Consider the following 20396-nt stretch of genomic DNA (forward strand, 5'->3'; position numbering starts at 1 on the left):
GGTTAACTTTCACGGGGCTAGACACGTTCACAAATATCAGCAGTTGACGCGTTCCATTCCACTTTCTACTGGTGCAGTGGGAAGTGGAATGTCCATGGAACGCGTCAACTGCGCATGCGTTGGTACGATAACTTGGGCGTTCCATGGACGTTCCACTTCCTACTGCTACACCGGAACATCTACCGTAACATCGCAACCAACATTGATGCAAACCATAGACAGAACACAGTCTTACAGTAATGATTCTGTCAAAAAATAATCAACTAGATAATCAACTAGATAATCTTCAGCCATTATCCATCACTGAAAATAAAGGATTTAAGGACTTTGTTCTGGGACTCATTCCTCGCTACAAGCTACCTAGTCGCCGTGAAATGACAAGAACTCTCTTGCCTAATCTGTATGAACAAGAAGTAGCAAGGAACTTGAAAATGTTGAGGACGTTGCATTAACAACTGACATTTGGACGTCCAGACAAACACAAGGATTTATAACAGTCACGGCACACTTCATTTCATCAGATTTTAACATCAGATCAGCTGTTTTAGAAACAGCAAGGATAACAAAAAATCACACAGCAGAGAATATTGCAGAGGACCTTACAAGTATATGCAATAAATAGAAAATTATAAATAAGATATGCTGGTAATATGATATCAACAATAAAATCACATATGAAATTGCGCAATATTCCATGCTTTGCACACACACTAAATTTAGTAGTACAAGATTCTCTGAAGAATATAAGTGATTTACAAACAGTAAAAGATAAAGTAAAACAAATTGTGACCTTTTTCCACCATAGTGTCAAAGCAACTGATAAACTTTGTCAACTTCAAGTGCAGCATAATGTTCCAGTTAAGAAGCTTATTCAAGATGTAGAGACAAGGTGGAACTCTACCAATCATATGCTGGAACGCTTCATGGAGCAAAGTAATCTTGTCACCACTACTCTTTGCTTGGTTGGAAAAAAGTAATTTATGTCTAAGTAGTGGTGAGCAAAGCCTCATAAAAAAGGCCATGCTTCTCTTGGAATACTTTGATGAAACTACCAAAGAACTATCAGCAGAAAAATTTACATCACTCTCTAAAGTCATTCCAACTGTAAGGAGGCTGCAAGACTCTGCAAATGATTGATGACGACATGGATGGAGAGACATTAACAAATTTTCCATTATGTGACGAACTGAAGAAACAGATGGGTCGGAGATTTGCTGCATTGGAAGGGATTTTTATTGTTGGCGCAGCAACCATTCTAGACCCCAGATTTAATAAGCTACCCTTCGCTGATGCTTCCAACATCAAGGCCATAGAAAAGCGTTTAAAAAAACTCGTACGCCCTATGAACAATAAAGAGGCTTTAGAAAATTCAGCTGCACCTTCTGTGCCAAGCCTCCCTGAATCAACAACAAAGTCAGGGAAAAAATCTCTGTGGAATAGCTTTGATGCTAAAGCAGAAAAGACCTCACAAATAGTCTCAAATCTATCTGCTGATGCTCTAATGGAGTCAAGGCGATATTTTGAGGAGCCAAGAGTTTTGAAAAGTGAAGATCCTCTCTCTTGGTGGAAGAAAAAGGCACCCTTATTTCTAAATCTTTCTAAAATAGTAAAGAAAATCTTATGTGTGCCAGCACCATCAGTGCCATCTGAGAGGCTTTTTTTTTTCCAAAGCAGGATAATTAATATCTCAAAGGCGAAGCACGCTCAAAGAAAAAAATGTCAACATGATTCTTTTCCTCAACAAGAACTTGAACTAAATCAACAAAGAAAATGCTACTCCTGAATAAGGAGAGGACTGCTACTCATGAATAAGGAGATAACTTTAATTATTATTCCAGAGAGAGGATATATTATATTTATTTTAATATACATATATTTATATTGTATATATAAAATCCTATATTTTTTCTTTGAAAGGATATAATGAAATAAAGGAATATTTACTAATGAATGTAACAACTTTGTCATACTTTCAGTATGTATTATGTATTTTTTGCCAATCCTTTGATTATATTATTGTTAGGCATTTTTAAAAGGAATCTCCTTTTCATTTTGTGATACGGAACTGTGATGAAGTATTGGCTAGGGTATATCATATCTATCTATCTATATATCTATATATATATATATATATATATATATATATATATATATATATATATATATATATATATATCAAACTAAATAATTTTTTTTCTTTGAAAGGATACAGCGAAATAAAGAAATATTTAGTTATGAATGTAACAACTTTGTCATACTTTCAGAATGCATTATGTATTTTTACCATTCCTGTGGTTATATTATTGTTTGGCATTTTTAATAAGAATCTCCCTTTCATTTTGTGATACGGAACTGTGATAAAGTTCGCTGTGATTATACACTGAAATATATTTTGTAATATTTTATCTTGTATAATAAAGTATTTTCATAATAAGTATTAAATACCTCAACCAATTAGTTGTTTACTTGTTCCTCTTCCGTGTGTCTTTTTTTTTTTTTTTACAGTAAGCCCTATAGCGCCTGAAGGCTCACTTTAAGTGTAGTAAACACTGTTCAGCTTCCGCCCATTAGTGGCGCAGGCAATCATTTATAGCGGTACCCATATTAGGGCCCATATTACCACCCAAGCTCATCTTGGGTGTAACCACCTAGAACCTGAGTATCATGGTGACATGTAGGTGGACGTCTGCCTGCATCCACGCTCACCACCTTATCCACTGCGCCACCGCCTCCCTCGTGTGTGTGTGTGTGTGTGTGTAGAAGAATAATATTCTGGAATCGCTTCACACACTGCCACAATACCAAGCCAATCGTGACTGCAAGGAGGCGATACCAGTGTCGTGGGCGTGAAGGGCATGAAGCGATACCAGAATAACCGGCTGGCGTCCCTGGTCGCGCGCTGGAGACAAAGCGGTGGGATCGATTCCGGAATCGATGATGCAAAAAGGCGATACCAGAATCGCGAATGGTATGAAGCGATACCAGAATCGGCTGGCTCCCTGGTCCTGGTATCGATTCCGGTGTACCAGTCTAAAAGTTCCCCCCGCTCATTTCTCCCCTCGGGGGCAAAGTATGCTAGAATATTTCTTCCCCCCGGCAAAGTATCCTAGGATATTTCCTCCCCCGGTCAAAGTATCCTAGGATAGTTTCTCCGAGGGGGAGGATTGGACTAGGATAATTATCCCCCTCCAGCCTAAACTGCCCCCCTACTCCATCTTTATAAACTTCACAAGCAGCAGTTGTTTGTTTATCGTTGGCTAGTTTGGCTGTTGGTTACAGTTTAGTGGTCGTGTGCTCACCCCTCCCTCAACCCCCCTTCAAAAGTGAGTTGACCAAGTCGGGTTAACAGTTTAATTTAGTCAGTCCCTCAGTGTCCGTGCAGAGAGACAGTCAGAGCAAGCTTCAGTTATGGAAGACCTCAAGTCTTCCGATATTTGGAAATATCTGAAATACGGCGAATACCCTGAAGATGCAACGAAGGAAACAAAACATGATATACGGAGAAGAGGTGAACTATTCTATTTGGAAAATGAAGAACTATATTATAAACCAAAGCGAGGAACTGACATGCCGAAAAAAGTCGTATCAAGTATAAACAAGGAAAGGATAATTCAAGCTTGCCATTATAATCCTGTATCAGGAGGACACTTTGGCAGGGACAAAACTTTAAATAAAATCTCGCAGAAATTCTACTGGAAAGGGATGAAAGATGGTGTTTCGAAATATATCAATCAGTGTGACAAGTGCCAAAGAAATTCTAACAAACTACCAATGCAAGCTCCAGAATTGCATCCAGTTCCAGTTCCCAATGATGTTTGGATACAGGTTGGAATGGATCTCATTGGACCACTACCTATATCAAGGAATGGAAACCAATACATTTGTGGGTTGACTGATTATTTCAGTAAATGGCCAGTTGCTGAAGTAATGCCTTGTAAATCAGCCGCTGAAGTAGCCCGAGTTCTCATTCGAACTATCTGTACAATGGATGTTTTGAAACCTTAATTACTGACCAAGGTCGTGAATTTGTGAATCATCTAAATGATGTACTTTGTGAGAAACTTAAAATTGATCACAGAATTGCATTAGCTTACCATCCACAGACCAACAGATTACAGGTATGTACCAGGGTGATCGGGGAAAGTGTATTTAGATAAAAGTAATTGCTAAAAAAGTAACCCCTTTTCTATGACAGCTAAAAATTCTATTTTTTTTTCTTCATCTGAGAATGTTAGAAGACCTCCTTTGACACTAACTAATAATTGTATATTCCAAATTCGTGTTTACTCTACAGGAACGTTTCAACCGTTTCAACCAGACACTAGAACGGGCGATCTCAAAATTCGTAAATGAAAACCAAGATGACTGGGATGAGCACATGGTTGGGATTCTGTTTGCCTACCGCACTGCGATACATGACAGCACGAAACTCAGCCCATTCTACGTTATGTGTGGTCGTCATCCTATACTATCCGTTGATACGGACTTCGGTGCGACGAGAGACGAAAGTGCAACTGGCAACACTGCGACAGTGGACACAATTAAAGACATTACCAAACAAGTATGACAGGCAGCATTTGGCTCATAACAAGGTACAGGAGAACATAGAAAGGGCACAGGCGAGGCAAAAGGAGTATTATGATGCAAAACATATGTCCCAGACAAACGAAATGAGAGTAGGATAGTTTGTTTTGATGAAGAAAAATAAAAATCACAGAATAGGTGGTAAACTTGAGGACAAATGGATCGGTCCGGATGAGATCACAAAATGTCTAGATAAAGGTAGAGTTAAGTTGAAAAATTTGAAGTCAGGGAATATTCTCAAAAACACATCATACAATTAATTTGAAAATTTACAATAATTCTACCAATGGCTGAGAAAAACTCAGAACGCGTACTTAACTTTGAAGAATTATGATCTAAACTATAAAAATGATGTGTTATTCACAGCCACTTGTACAGTTGATTTAAAATTATTAGAATTTTGTTCAAATATTAGCAATATGACCATGGCACCTTTGTGTTAAAATAAATCAATACAAACTGTCGTGTGTATCTTATATCCTTGATTTTCTTAGGGGGAACATTCTAGACTGAAGGGGGAAGAAATGGACCATTCTGTAATTCCCCCTTGGGCAAAACATCCTAGCCTAATTCTTCCTGGGGAACTCTGGGCAGGGAAGCAATGTGGGCTGTGACACCGGAATCGATACCAGCGATTCCAACAGACTTTGGAATCGGAATCGGCGATACTCAAAATAGCGATTCTTGCCCACCCCTACTGACTGGCTCGCAGGGCCCCTGCATCATACCGACCCGTGGCCCACATGAGTCAGAAACGTGATCATGGATGCGCGGATGGAGGACCTTGTATATCTAGACCGTGGGCTTTCTTTACTCAAAACAGCACACACGCCGACGCCGAAAGGCAGGGAACAGAAATACCACCGTATTTTAGTGTGTAGTATATATATATATATATATATATATATATATATATATATATATATATATATATATATATATATATATATATATATATATATACGTATTTATTTCATATTCACACTTTTCCACACAATGATTATCATTTTATTGTTTATGAAATGTCAAAACATATAACGTTGGGTGGGGAGGGATATTGTACGGCGGAATTGTGTGTGTGTGTGTGTGTGTGTGTGTGTGTGAGAGAGAGAGAGAGAGAGAGAGAGAGAGAGAGAGAGAGAGAGAGAGAGAGAGAGAGAGAGAGAGCGCGTTTATCCATCGCTTGTGAATTTACATTTCATAATGATGTGCCTATTTACTACTAATATGTTAATCGTTGATTACAAAATTTCTAATAGGAAGATCTAATGTGTGTGTGTGTGTGTGTGTGTGTGTGTGTGTGTGTGTGTGTGTGTGGGTTGCTGTGCAAGTAGGGTGCCTAGACCTTGTCATCACAGCCGTTCCTGCAACACAGAAAGGAAATACTGTACATTAATATGAATGAGACACTCTCCCCTTGGCTATTACTTTGGACCTTACTGCGGCTGGTGCTTATTCAGACCACGGGATGCTCCAAGGTTGTATTTGATAAGAATGACTCGGTTGTTTGTTATGCAGAGAGAGAGAGAGAGAGAGAGAGAGAGAGAGAGAGAGAGAGAGAGAGAGAGAAAATACGATTAGTTATACCCCTTATTCATTTAGTCTTATTTTTCTTAAGACTCTCAGCAAACAAAATTAAATAAATAAAAAATTACGGACGCTAAATAGCTAATACGAATATGCCAAGGACGGAACTATGGAAAATTAAATGCATTGCGCTCAGTATCAGTGTTTGTGTTGCGACACTATGCTTCTTTAGTGAGTTCCTTTTGTAAATTGAGAAAATATATTCAGCAAAATACTTTTTTTTTCTCGTATACGTAATTAATGTTACTTCCGTTAGGCTAAAGCGATTACATTTATGAAAGTTCTTACTTTAATTATCAGTTTCCTTGGAGGTTCCCGCGTCAATAGCAATAGCAGCAGGATCCAGGTTCAATCATATTTAATTATGATAAAAATGAAAGATACTGGGAAAAAATTTCCGCTTTATGAAAAGACATAAATGATGAAAGAAATAGTTCTATAGTAATGTAACACACCTCCAACAGTATTTATTTTCGTTCCCTAATCAGCACTTTAGTATTTAACATTTCCCTCTTCTTTCTACATTTTTTTTCCTTTATTCTTGTGTCCTTTTTTTTTATATTTTTTATTTCTTTAATTTATTTTACCTCTTGTCCCTGCTCTCACATTTATTCCTCTTTCTCCATTTTTTTAGGTCCTCATTTTCCTCCTGCTACTCCTCCTCCTCTTACTCCTCAGTTTCATGTAAGGGTGGGCCTCTGAGGGTAAGGTGTTGTGACCAGAGCCCTCTGAAGAAGTTGTGACTGCTCGCGGTGTCGCGGGCCGAACTTGCACTGGGCGTCCAAGAGCATCACCACTTGCATTAAAAGGAGGAGGAGGCTTGAGGGTTGGAGGCTGCTGGAAGTGTTGTGATGCTGCATAGCTGCCAACTCCTCTCCTGTAGGATGAATGTATTGATTAAAGTATGTTCTTTATCATGAGTCCTTTTGGAAGACTAATAAATTTTCCCGTCCTCTTGCCACTACCATCTTTGCTCTCGAAGGAGTAAGGGGAGTGCCGCTTCCATTCAATTCACTACGAGGTAGGAACATAAGAGCATAAGAAAAGAGGGAATCTGCAAGAGACCGCCAGGTCTACACGTGAGCAAAGCTACCTAATTCCATCTATTATCCCAATCCATAAAATTATCTTATCTTCTTTTAAAGCTCCCTATTGACTCAGCACTGACTACATGACCAATGAATCCGTTCCACTGATCAACTACTCTATTTGAAAACCAGTTTCTTCCCATTTCCCTCCTAAACCTAAATTTCTCAATGTTTAAACCAATTATCTCTGTTCTGTCAACGCTACTGATCCTAAGAACTTCGCTCATGTCCCTTTGTTATAAACCTTATACCACTTAAATACTTTCTTCAAGTCTCCTCTTAACCTACGTCTCTCTAAGGAATGGAAATTGAGTTTCTTCAATCTCACTTCATAGGGAATATCCCTCATCCCATGTATCTTTCTAGACATCCTCATTTGCATTGACTCCAATAGATCTCCAGCCAAAACTCCAACACCTTGGCGTGATAAAAGCATTCTATCCCTGGCATACGAAGTGTGCCTGCCATAAAAGAGGTCCCAGTTGTTGATGAAAGCCTATCCATTGCTCCTACAATAATCTGCATGCCTCCAATTCACTGCAATAGCCCTGGACAGCCATTTACCTCCAGTCCTTTCGTCCTTTCCTCGGCACCACACCACATACAACAGGAGTCGCACCCTTATTCCTGATCTTTGCCAAAGCCTTCTTAAACCTCCTGAACAGCTCCTCACTCCTGATCCTGCAAAAGTAATTTCCCCCTGCGCTGAGGAAAACTATGGGCTTTGTCCCATCCTCTTCCAAGCAAACATAACATATATAAGGAAAGTGAGAGGAAATGCTTAGTTACAGTTTATATATATATATATATATATATATATATATATATATATATATATATATATATATATATATATATGGGAAACGCTGTCCAGCTTCCACTCATTAGTGGCGCAGGTAATTATATTTATAGTGGTACCCATATTAGGGCCCATATCACCAATCAAGGGAATCTTTGGTGCAAGACAATTACACCTTCACCTAGAAACTGGGTATCATGGTAAGTAGGTAACTTTAAACCACCCGACAAATTACGTAGTTTCAAGACGGCACTTGGTGAGATTCGAACTTAAGCATGGACGTCCGCCCGATCCCAAGCTTAAGACCTTATCCATATTATATATATATATATATATATATATATATATATATATATATATATATATATATATATATATATATATATTGTTATGGCTTACGTACGTCACACGGCTGCGGTTAACTGCTACAGCTCACTCGAGTGTTATTCTGGCAAAATCGCCAACTGTGTTACGGTCAGTACCGTGGGGAATATAAAACTCCACAGAGTCCCCACTACTATAACTCACAGCCGCCGTAACCCTCAGGTTCTTTCAAGGTCGCCAACAGTGTATAATTTCCCCCACTGTAAGGGAATCTCCTCAGCAACTCCTTCTCCTCCTGTACCCAACCAAGTAGAATTTATAAATGGTAGATGTTATGTGTAACAGGGCAAGGCCTTAATACCCCTTAGAGAAACCGCCCACAAGGACAATTCCACCCACTTCTCTATGAAGTATTAATGCCTCTCCGCACGCCTTGCACCCAGGCTGTGAGGGTTCACAGACTGGGACAAAACGTGCAGTATATATTACTATACTATCCTACTACAACAAGTGCTTACTAACACCTGTCAGACTGACTTCCCTAGCCTACTATTACTGCAATATATGATGTGTACAGCACATCCGGTGATGTACACACAAGCCCAGACACCACCTACAGGTGACACCCACTATACACTGAGCCCAAATACTCGTCGCAGACAAGTCTGGCGGACGACAACTGCGCACCACTGGCCGACATGAAGCCTCTCAGCATTCAATAGTGTGCGTGGCTACTACCACTACAATACAGTTTACAACTGAAACTCTACAAAAGATGGTGGGGGCACACAGCCGCCCACCAAACCCCACTGGTGACTACGGCCACCAACAAAACGAACAGGACGAGACAATGTTGCGTCTCTCCCACGCGTTGCCGCCAAAGTACAGGACGGACGCAAAACAGAAGTGCAACCAAACCAACTACACTTCTCCCAGAGCAACAAGCCCGTCGCTCCAACAGTCACGGTCTACCCAGTAGCAAGCCAGCTACTCAACAGGAGGGCACAACTCCCAGACCAATGACTAATGAGTACTTGTAAAGCACAGTCTAGCAACAAGTGTCTCTTCCTGTGCCGAGAACGTACGTGTTAACTCCGCTGAAGACTGGCCGGTACTATAAACAATATACTATTGATACTACACAACAGATGATGGGGGCACACAGCCGCCCACCAAACACACTGGTGACCACGGCCACCAACAGCAACAACGGGACGAAACAATAACGCGTCCCTCCGCGTCGCCACACCCGAGTGCACGAACGCAAACAGGGAATGCAGCCCCAACCGGCCACACTGTCCTTAGGACAACAAGCCCGCTGTCCTACACAGCCACGGTCTACCGAGTAACAAGCCAGCTACTCAAGGGAGGGCACAACTCCCAGACCGATGACTAGTGAGCAACAAGAGAAGCCCAGCAACACGAATCTCCCTAACACTGTGCCAGACCGACGAGAGTGCGTGTCTATCTCCGCTGAAGGCTACCTTGAGACTGAGGCTCGCAGACACAACAAAATGGTGGAAACAAAGAGAGGGTGGCAGGTCGTCTGCTCAACAGAACAGCCCGAGGGGCCCGCGATGGGTGGCCATAGGCTTCACATATAATGAAATAATGAATTAAAGGGGATTAAGACGGTGCCCATCACATAAAAAAAAAAAAAATATATATATATATATATATATATATATATATATATATATATATATATATATATATATATATATATATATATATATATATATATATATATATATATATATATATATATATATATATATATATATATATAATTGTGTTAATTTAAACTGTATTTATTAACATGTATCTACCATATTATTCTGAAGAGAGTTTGCCTGAATTTTCAAAATATACGAGAAAATTGGAAGGTATTTTTTTTTTAGAGTAACATGATGTGACCGGAGTGAAAATAATAGGGGATTTTAATTCTGAAGTTGGCAAAAAATATTATGATCTATTGTATATTATGATGACTGAATTAATTGAGAATGATGTGGCTATTCTTGCACGGCATTCAGTCACACATATAAATAATGCCTCCATGTTTAAGTCATGGTTCACTGTGTTACATTATCAAGTTTGCTAAAAAAAAAAAATAGTACTGAAATTTATATTAATAATGAAGCTACACTATCTGATAATTTTTTCATTGTTCGTTGCAATCGATTTTAATAACCTTTCTAAGGATGTTACTCCTAATTCTAAAAGTGATTATAAAATACTTTGGAATTTTCAGTTGTTAGTTTAAGTACTAAGTTTTATAATGTTCTTTTCGGGAAATTTGATTTTAGTGAGGTGTATTACTTCTATTTTTTGTAGAAATAAGTGTAACGATGCTTGTCAAAAGAAACAGTGCTTGCAAAGATCATAGCAGTCCTATGATATAGAGAGAGGGTGGAGAAGCATGGCAGTGAGGCGTGGCAGTGAGGCGAGGGGATGGTGTAGGGGAGATAACACACGTAACTGAGGGATGCAGGAATTCATGGTCAAGCTGTCAGCCACAGCTGCCACGCAATGATACGCTTAAATTGTTTCTTTCTTGTTGTCTTCTCTTCTTGAAATTTCTGATTCTAATTCTCATCAATTTATGCCTGTAAGGCCGTTATTTCTGAAAAAAAAAAGTAGAGAGCAAAATGACACACCTTCCCTTTTGACTCGTGGCCACGTACTAACTGAGCAGTGTTGCCAGATGGCGCAGGTAAAATTTCAGTAGAAATGTGCGGAAAAATTCAGTAGATATAGGTAAAAAAATCAGTAGACACACTCGATGATATATGTACATAAAATCAAATTAAAAATGTTTCTTTATGAACATATTTGAAGCAGTGAAATTAAATTAAGAAACTTTCTGTAAGTACTGTAATACTTTATTATAATATGCTGGTAGAAAAAAAAAAAAGCTTCTTTCACAAAACAAAACGAACTACCTTAGTTTAGCCTAACATACATCAGTCTTCTACTTCATCATCATTTTGTTCTTGTACATTTCACTATTTATTCTTTTAACCATTTTTTTTTTTTCATTTCAAAATCATGACAATTATAATTTTATATAATTCTTTTTTGTGTGAAGCATCCCACTAATGGTTTTAGTTGACAGTCTGTTTCTCAGTTTTTTTTCATGCGATTTATGCTTGAAAATACTCGCTCCACCGTTGCTCTTGAATGAGGCAAGCACAACAAATTAAGCATGAAGGTAGAGAGGTGTGGGTACATTGGCTCATTATCCATGATCCACAAAGGGGGGAAGGGGAGGCAAAATACGCATTTACTACTGGGGAGTGGAGGGGGGAAGGGAGGTCAAATACGTGTACTGAGTCTGATTTCTCGGGGGGAGTGGGGAGAAGGAAGGGAAGGGAGGGACATGTTACGTGGGAAACAAACAAGGGTATGGGAGGGTTATAAACTGAATAGATATTATTTATACTATTGTGGGGACTACACAGGCACTACCAGAGGCCTAGCTTCGCTAACCCCCCACCCCTTTTGCTCTGCACACTCCCTTCCCCTCTCATGAATTTCGAACTACCAGTAACGGGAAAGTTTAATTTCTGGATATATTCTGGAGAACCTATCAAAATTCTGTAGATTGCAGCAATAATTCGGTATTTCGTGAGATTCGTCGGAATTTCAGTAGATCTCATGAAATTTCGGTAGATCTGGCAACACTGTAACTGAGAGTTTGAGACTGAAAGTGAGAGTATGGTGAGAGAGACACAATCTACCACCAGTCCACCACCTCCTGCTCTGGACTCTGGTAAGGATGCCAAAGGTTGTATGCACATTATCAAGAGATAAAACATTCATATATATATATATATATATATATATATATATATATATATATATATATATATATATATATATATATATATATATATATATATATATATATATATATATATATATATATATATATATATATATATATATATATATATATATATATATATATATATATATATATATATATATATATATATATATATATATATATATATATATATATATATATATATATATATATGGTAATTTATGGTCTGGAGGTTTCAGAATGGCAATAATTCCAAAATTTCCTAATATCAAATTATATTCTCAATATAATGTCAGGGACGCTGAAGTTCCCCTCGATCTTTAACTCATTAGAAGATGAAGCACACAAGAAGGAATTTTTCGCTCACCGTAACCACCATGATGCTGTACATATTTTATCATGTTACAGTTGAAGAAGTAAAGAATATTATAAACAAGATGAATGATGGCAAAGCTTTGGCCTTGATAATTATATGTAATGTGCCTTATGAGTTTTATCGTGGATGTCATGTTACTATTTTAGTATTTTTATCCCTTATATCGTATAGTTTTTACTGCACGCTAAAATTATGAAGTTATTGAAAGGAAGGCTTTTGGATTTTGCAGTTAGCGATAATTATCGCCCTATGATTGTCATCCTATTATAAATACTTTACCAAATATTAGAGCGGAGCGTGCCCCTCAAAAAACTATTAATATTTTGAGTTTGTTATGTGAATGAGGCTATTTGTGTGGACTGGGATGAACAATTGTCACATGAGTTTCACATGCAAAATGGGATACGACAGGATTCGTTACTTAGCCCGTATCTACTTAATATGTTCATAGATGAGTTGAACATTGTTAATGAAAGTAACCTCGGCTGTCACATAGCCAACAACCCAATGAATAATTTGTGTCGGGGCAGACGATTTAGTCATTGTCACCTCTTCTAGTCAGTCCCTATGTCGTATGTTTGCTGTCTGAATTTTTTGCACGCGCCATTTTGTGATCTTTAACACCAAAATAACGAATTGACTGCTTTTACATTCTAGATATTCTATGGTATACCAAAACACAATACTAAAACTATGTGGCAAAGTGTTGGAATTTGTTGATAACTATCATTTCATGTAGTCTAACAAATGATAATGCTGATGTAATGAATCAAAATAGGAAATTAAGTGCCAGGGGTAATATGGTTGTAAGCAAATTTAAGTCATGTTCCATAAACGTTAAATGTATACTGTTCCGGCTTTCTGTTATAATGTGTACTGCTTGTCCCTGTGGAGTAATATGAAAGTCGCTACACTTAATCAAATGAGGTAATTATAATAATGTTCTTCGCCGACTCGTCAACGTTCCACCATGGAGTAGCACATCAGAGATGTTCCTAGATGTAAGATTGAAAGGTATTTATGAAAAGAGGCAGAGTTGTTGTTAATCTCAAATTAAAAATACTTGGAACGAACAACTCGGTGGTAAAAAGCATCACCAACAGCGACGCACGCTGGGTGTCCCCTCTGTGGCAGCAGTGGGAAACATTACTGTACATTCAGGTTAGGGAATAGTTGTGATGGTACTGTGTATGTTGAATGTGTAAGTGTATTGATCTTACCCCATATTACTTGTTTTGTAAGCATAACGAGGCATCATGTAAACGCTATTTATTTGTTTTAGTGTTTTTTTTTTTTTTTTTGTGGACATTTTTATTCATATTTTTTTCATTTAATTAGATTTGACAGAAGGTTTTATATTGCATTTCTTTACTGAAATAAAGATTATTATTATTATTATTATTATTATTATTTTTTTTTTTTATTATTACTATTATTATTATCATTATTATTATATACACATTTGCGGTGACCTGCCAATACAGCCCTGTCAATCATGTTACGTCAGTCTCTAACGACACATGCACTCCTGTCGAAGGAGCTGTTTCTCTCAGAGGAGAAAGAAAAAAACTCGGCCTCATTCACCACTTACTGGAGCGGTAAAGATTGACAACTAACAAAACATATATAATGCAAGAGGCCCAGTAAATTACAGAATCAGACGGCCAGCATCTCGACATCCAGAACATCACTATTCCTGTTTTCTAGGCAGGAAACTATGCCTATTGAGGGATAAGAAAACAATCGAGGGGCACAAAAAATGAAACTGACTCGGGTGACCTTCGACGATACCAATGAAATAAATCTCACTCAGTGGTACTCCAACAACTGGATCTTATATGATAAAGGTTTGAAGATTTTTGTGTTTGTTTTTACTGTTAAGAAAGAGAGGAGGATTGGCCAAGGACAACAAAAAAACAACAACGACAAACAAAAAAAAAAACACTCAGTTGTCAGTCTCCTTACAGAGCCGATAGAATTAGCCAAGAGATAGGGACAAATCCAAAGACAATGAAAGTAAACACGGTTCTTGGAGAAGGCCCTCAGTTTGACCAATCCAGTCACAGGTGTGAATTGTGTCCTACATCATGTGTTTTGAAAGTGTGCAAGTGCAATGATTACTATAGCTATTTGATTATTTTGATCAGTAAAATTTTCCCCTTACCTGGTGCTCATTTAACAGTATGGTTTAATAAGGACGAAATATGGAAGATTATCATCAGAAGCATATTACGTAAGAGTGATAGGGAGACAGTTTCTTCCCTTCCATTCCACCCTCTATATATAGTACAGAAAATATTAATCTCTGTAGGTAATACAAACTCATAAAACATTCTTGCGAAGTCGCAGTAACTTGTAACGTCTCATCATAACAACTCGTTAATTACTCGTGAAAGATCGTTTTATACAGGAGATTTCTACCAACTCGTAGACACTCGTACCGACTCGTGTAGACACTCGTGACAACTCCTAACAATGCGTATTTGTTGCAAATTCGTACAACTTGTACTAAATCGTGAGCAGTACAAGTTGAAATTTGAAATTTCAAATAATTCGTCGTGACTCGCACTTATTCGCGGAGGCAATTATAAATACTCGTAACTATGCGTACTCAGTCTTTAATCAGGGGAAAATCTGGTCCATGATAGATCTCCCCTAGCGGGAATTTTGACCCAGGATGGTATTCCCCCTCTTGACCAGTATTCCCCCCACCGCCCCTACACACAAATCACTTTAGCCTAACAATATATTGATTCGATCATGAAACGTATATTGTCCTTCTCACATTTACTTACATCATAAGCATTGCATTACATCACATTACTAGCATTTGGTGACTTGAAAAAAGATGGTGTGATTTTTATTGTGTGAGGTGATGAAATGGCCAAGAGGTACTTTTCCCTTACCAACCTTCTTTATCTTTGGAGACCACATTTTCAAAACCTACTCCGTGGCGTCACGACGTAAAAAAAAAATCGCAAATTGACTAGCAACACCAATGTATTGGTCTCTTGATTTGCGATTGCTTTCTGCAGTCGTTATGCTTCGATTGCGAGTCGGAAACTCTACGTACGTAAGATCACAGTCTCAAATTGGCACGTGTGAATCCGGCTTAAGTAATAACCAAAGTTTCATCAAAATCCTTAAAAGACGATGACCAAGGCTCAGTAAGGAAAGAATAAAAAAAAATTGTGTAATGACAGATGTTTAAAAAACATGCAAAGCAGGAAATTAAAGCAATAGAATGGTAATTTTAGGGATCAGAACGGTCACCCTTATTAGGAACAAGATGAATGTAGACAAACTTCTAGCAAGAAGGAAAGAAAGGTAAGATAAGCAGAGCAGCAGAATTTTACTAGGCATGATATATGCACGGAGGCAAAGTTTCATAAAACAATAGGAGGAACCCCATTTAGTCTGTCTACAAGCCTTCCACTGGTCAAGGTCAGTAAGGAGATGATAAGGATGCAAAGGATCTTAATACCTTGAAGTATTTGGAAGGTGGAGAAGAAAGAAAAACCTTGAATCATCTTAAGTACAGATTTTATCAAACCCTTGAGCAAAGGGATGGGATGGTAGTTGTGCCATAAAGATGAAATACTGGAGGAAAAGATGGAGAAGCAAAGTTATTAGATATGTTTTTCGTTAACCAGAAATCACAATGGGAGATAGATCTTGAAAAAAAAAATCTAGTAATGAATGTACCTATTATTATTATAGTAATTATAGTATTATTATAGTAATGTACCTATTATTATTATTTTTTTTTCTCTCTCTTGCTCGTTGGAGAACAGACCTAATATGATTCCGGAGAGAAATACATTCTGTATGAAATTTTGGTGATGGAAGGGTGTGTGTGTGTGCTTGTGTGCGTGTGTGTGCGATTTTTCTGTCGCAAGAATATTTGTGCTATGTGGAATCGCTACAAAAGGAAGGCCTGTATCCATTTGTGAGATGGTGCCTGGCGAGCCAATGGAAAAAGCGTCATCATAATATTTTAGGCAAGGTTTACGGAGCACCGAGAAAAGCAGGTCTCATTAAATCTGCTGCACTATATCACAACCTCTCCCAAATTTTCCCGCGCCCGGCTAATTACAAATGGGTTTTTCTCCAGTATCGTAGCGTATTTCTCTCTCTCTCTCTCTCTCTCTCTCTCTCTCTCTCTCTCTCTCTCTCTCTCTGGTACTACTCCTCCTTTACTACTACTACTACTACTACTACTAATAATAATAATAATAATAATAATAATAATAATAATAATAATAATAATAATAATAATAATAATAATAATAATAATAATAATAATAATAACATTGAAAATAGCAGTAACAGCTGCTGCTGCTACTGCTGTTAATACAACTACTACTACAATTGCTACTACTACCTACTACTACTACTACTACTACTACTACTACTACTACTACTACTACTACTACTGCTACTACTGCTGCTGCGGCTGCTACTGTTGTCACTTCTACTACTACTACTACTACTACTACTACTACTACTACTATAATAACTACTACAACTACTACTACTACTACTACTACTACTACTACTACTACTACTACTACTACTACTACTACTACTGTTACTAACAATAAAGTAATTACTATCATAATAATCATAATTATTACTACTCCTACTACTACTACTACTACTACTAGTAGTAGTAGTAGTAGTAGTAGTAATAGTACTAGGTACTGCTGCTACTACACAGGAGGAGGTTCCATTAAAGCTAGTTGTGATCTTGTTGAACGTTTTCCTTTGAGTCTCACAACTCAAGGGGGCAGTCACAGCATGCCCTCTAAAGACAACTCTCCTTCACACAAAACTACATGCACTTACCACACATAGTTTTCAATTGAAATTTAAATTTAAAAATGGCTACTCCAAACACAACCTCGGAGTGAAAAGACCAGAAATGTCGCCAGGTCACTCTCCTCTCTTGATAACGACCCCAATTGTCTCGACACCTCCCTAAACTTTTTCTGCATTAACTTTTGCAACATTCGCGGTCTTGGATCTAATTTTCTATCTGTGGAACACCACCTCTTCTCTACTAAACCTCATCTTCTTTTCCTCACCAAAACACAGCTGTCTAAGGTAATTAATAGCAGCCCCTTCTCTTTTTCCTCTTACTTTCTCAATTCTCATTTTCGTTCCAAAGCTGGATGTTGCGTCTGTGTGTGCAACTACTTAACTTAACCACGCTCTTGAATCTTTCGAGTTTTCCACTATCTGGCTTAGACTCAACAGTCATTCTCTAACTAAATTTATGTGTGCTGTCTATCTCTCCCCTAATTCCTCTGACTATAGTAAATTCTTTGGCTATATACCTTCCAAAGTGGAGCACATTCTGTCCCTCTACCCTTTCGCAGAGATTTTCATTCTTGGAGATTTCAATGTTCACCACAAGTTTTGGCTTTCCTCTCCCTTCACTGACCATCCTGGTGAACTTACTTCAACTGGTGCAACACTTTAATCGCATTTTACTGACTGACTTGGAGACATGCGAAACATTCTTAATCTCTTCCTTATCTCTAATCCCTCTTCTTGTGCTATTATCGTATCATCTGCGTTGGGCTCCTCCGATCACAATCTCATTTCTGTATCTTGCCCTATTTCTCCAATCCTTCCTTAGGATCAGCGAAAAACTCGCCAGTTGGGGGGACCTGAGGAGGTATTATGCTGATTTTCTCTGGAATTATTACTGTTTCCGTGTCAGAGGGGGGAGGGGGGATATTGTGTTAGGCACCGCAACAGAGGAGGTCATATGGCGCCTCATCAAACTATTTAATTAAAACAAAAAGGGTTTAAAACAATTCGTAAAATAACTAAAAGCAAGTAAAAACGATAAAATTAATGGTAGGTAAAAACAAAAAACTACAATAATATACATAAAACATTAAAATACATACAATAAATTGAAATAAAATTCACAGCTTTAGGAGAAGGCCAGCTTCTCCCAAAAATCTAAAAACGTCATGGCCTTCGGCCAGGCACTCTGGTCCAAGGACCTTTGAGATATAGACACCGCTATCTCTACCGCGACAGCGGTAGAGGTAGCGGTGTCGTAACTCTATCAAACTAGGGCACTCTACCAATAGGTGCCGCACGGTAAGCGGCACCAGACAGTCATCACAGCAAGGTTGAGGGTCCCTGGTCAACAGGTACCTTTGTGTAAGGTACGTGTGACCTATACGCAGTCGCGCCAATAAAGTCTGTAAACGTCGATCCCGAACATGGGTGTATGTCCAGTGAGGGATAGAGGAAATAGTGATCTCTCCCATTTTCGAGGTTGCGACCCCCGTTAGCCATCTCCTCTGCCAAATTGCTGCAACTGCCTCACGAATTAGAGGAAAGACATCTCGAAACGGAACAGAGGCAGGAGATGGAGCGCGACTTGCTGCCTCTTTAGCGAGGCGATCTGCGTGTTCATTCCCTGGAACACCAACGTGACCAGGGACCCAACAGAACCCAACACGATATCCTCGTTGTGTAAGAAGGTATAGCCACTCCAGGGCTGATAAAACCAAAGGGTTAAAGGATATAGTGCAAGAGAGAAGTAAGAGCACTGCGACAGTCACTAAAAATTGTAAAAGACGAAACCGGTAGAGTAAAAATTATTTGTAAAGCTAGGACTATGGCAGACAGCTCCGCAGTAAAGACGGATGCCACTGAAGGAAGGCTGCCAGACCGATAAAAAGAGAGGAAAACCACACTAAATCCAACGCCTGCGTCGGATTTGGAACCATCAGTAAAAACAGGGATATCATCAGAATGCATAAAAAAGTGTTCTAAAAACCGTGTGTGGGACAGAGCTGGCAGAAAATCCTTCTTGCCATCCATGGCAGGGCATAATGAGATAACAGGAAGCTGCCAATAACCGACTCGTGGGAGCCGGAAAAAGTACACAGGAGTGGGGTCGATAGATAACTCCGCCATGAGATTTGCAACTCTAAGGCCAAAAGGTTTAGGGAGACTCGGTCGAGTGACATTTGCCTGCGAACGCGAGTCCCGCAACATTGACAGACAAGGGACAGAATCAGGAAGACGGTGGGTGCGAAACCAACACCGGAGCATCGAAGACTGGCGCCGGAGGTCGAGCGGCCAGAAACCAGCATCCACTAGAAGGCTAGGTATTGGAGATGTCCGAAATGCACCTGTAGCCAAGCGGACCCCAGCATGATGCACGGAGTCAAGCGTGCGTAGTCGTGCATCCGTTGCGGATGAGTAGATCTCACAGCCGTATTCCAGCTTGGGAAGTATGAGTGTACGGTGAAGCAGCAGCAACGTGTCCCTGTCCGCACCCCAAGAGGTGTGACTTAAAACCCGAAGAAGGGATAATGCCTGCCGACAAGACGCCTTAAGAGAACGGAAATGGGGAACCCAGGTGAGACGGTTGTCAAATAAAAGGCCAAGATATCGAGTCGCCTCCACGCATGAGAGGCGTCTATTGGCGAGGTATAAATCCGGGTCTGGATGGACACCACGGTTGCGACAAAATGCATGGCTACGGTCTTGGAGGTGGAGAATCGAAAACCGTTCATGTTGGCCCAACTGGACACCCTATTGATCGCCAGTTGGAGCTTGCGCTCAATCAGTGACATCCTAGCAGCAGCAAATGAAATACATAAATCATCAACATATAAGGAGCTGTGAATGCCATCTGGGAGAGTATCAATAACACCATTAATGGCGACTGCGAAGAGTGTAACACTAAGAATACTTCCCTGTGGGACACCATCATTTAGAGCAGTAGCCTCAGAGAACACTCCCAAGTCGAACCCGTAAAAGACGTCT

The 20396-nt window shown here is 39.1% G+C and overlaps 1 protein-coding gene and 1 long non-coding RNA gene across 4 annotated transcripts in view; both read left to right on the forward strand.

Moving 5' to 3' along the window:
• The window catches only part of LOC123516416 (clarin-2-like), a 366448-nt gene that overhangs the window by 291628 nt on the left and 54424 nt on the right, over nucleotides 1-20396 (forward strand). The window lies entirely within an intron of this gene.
• Nucleotides 3263-5047, forward strand: LOC123516422. The gene is made up of 2 exons (XR_006678181.1): nucleotides 3263-4118; nucleotides 4295-5047. It is a non-coding gene; the product is annotated as an uncharacterized LOC123516422 (long non-coding RNA).

The sequence above is a fragment of the Portunus trituberculatus genome, chromosome 41 (genome assembly GCF_017591435.1).
Source record: "Portunus trituberculatus isolate SZX2019 chromosome 41, ASM1759143v1, whole genome shotgun sequence".
Classification (NCBI taxonomy): Eukaryota; Metazoa; Arthropoda; class Malacostraca; order Decapoda; family Portunidae; genus Portunus; species Portunus trituberculatus.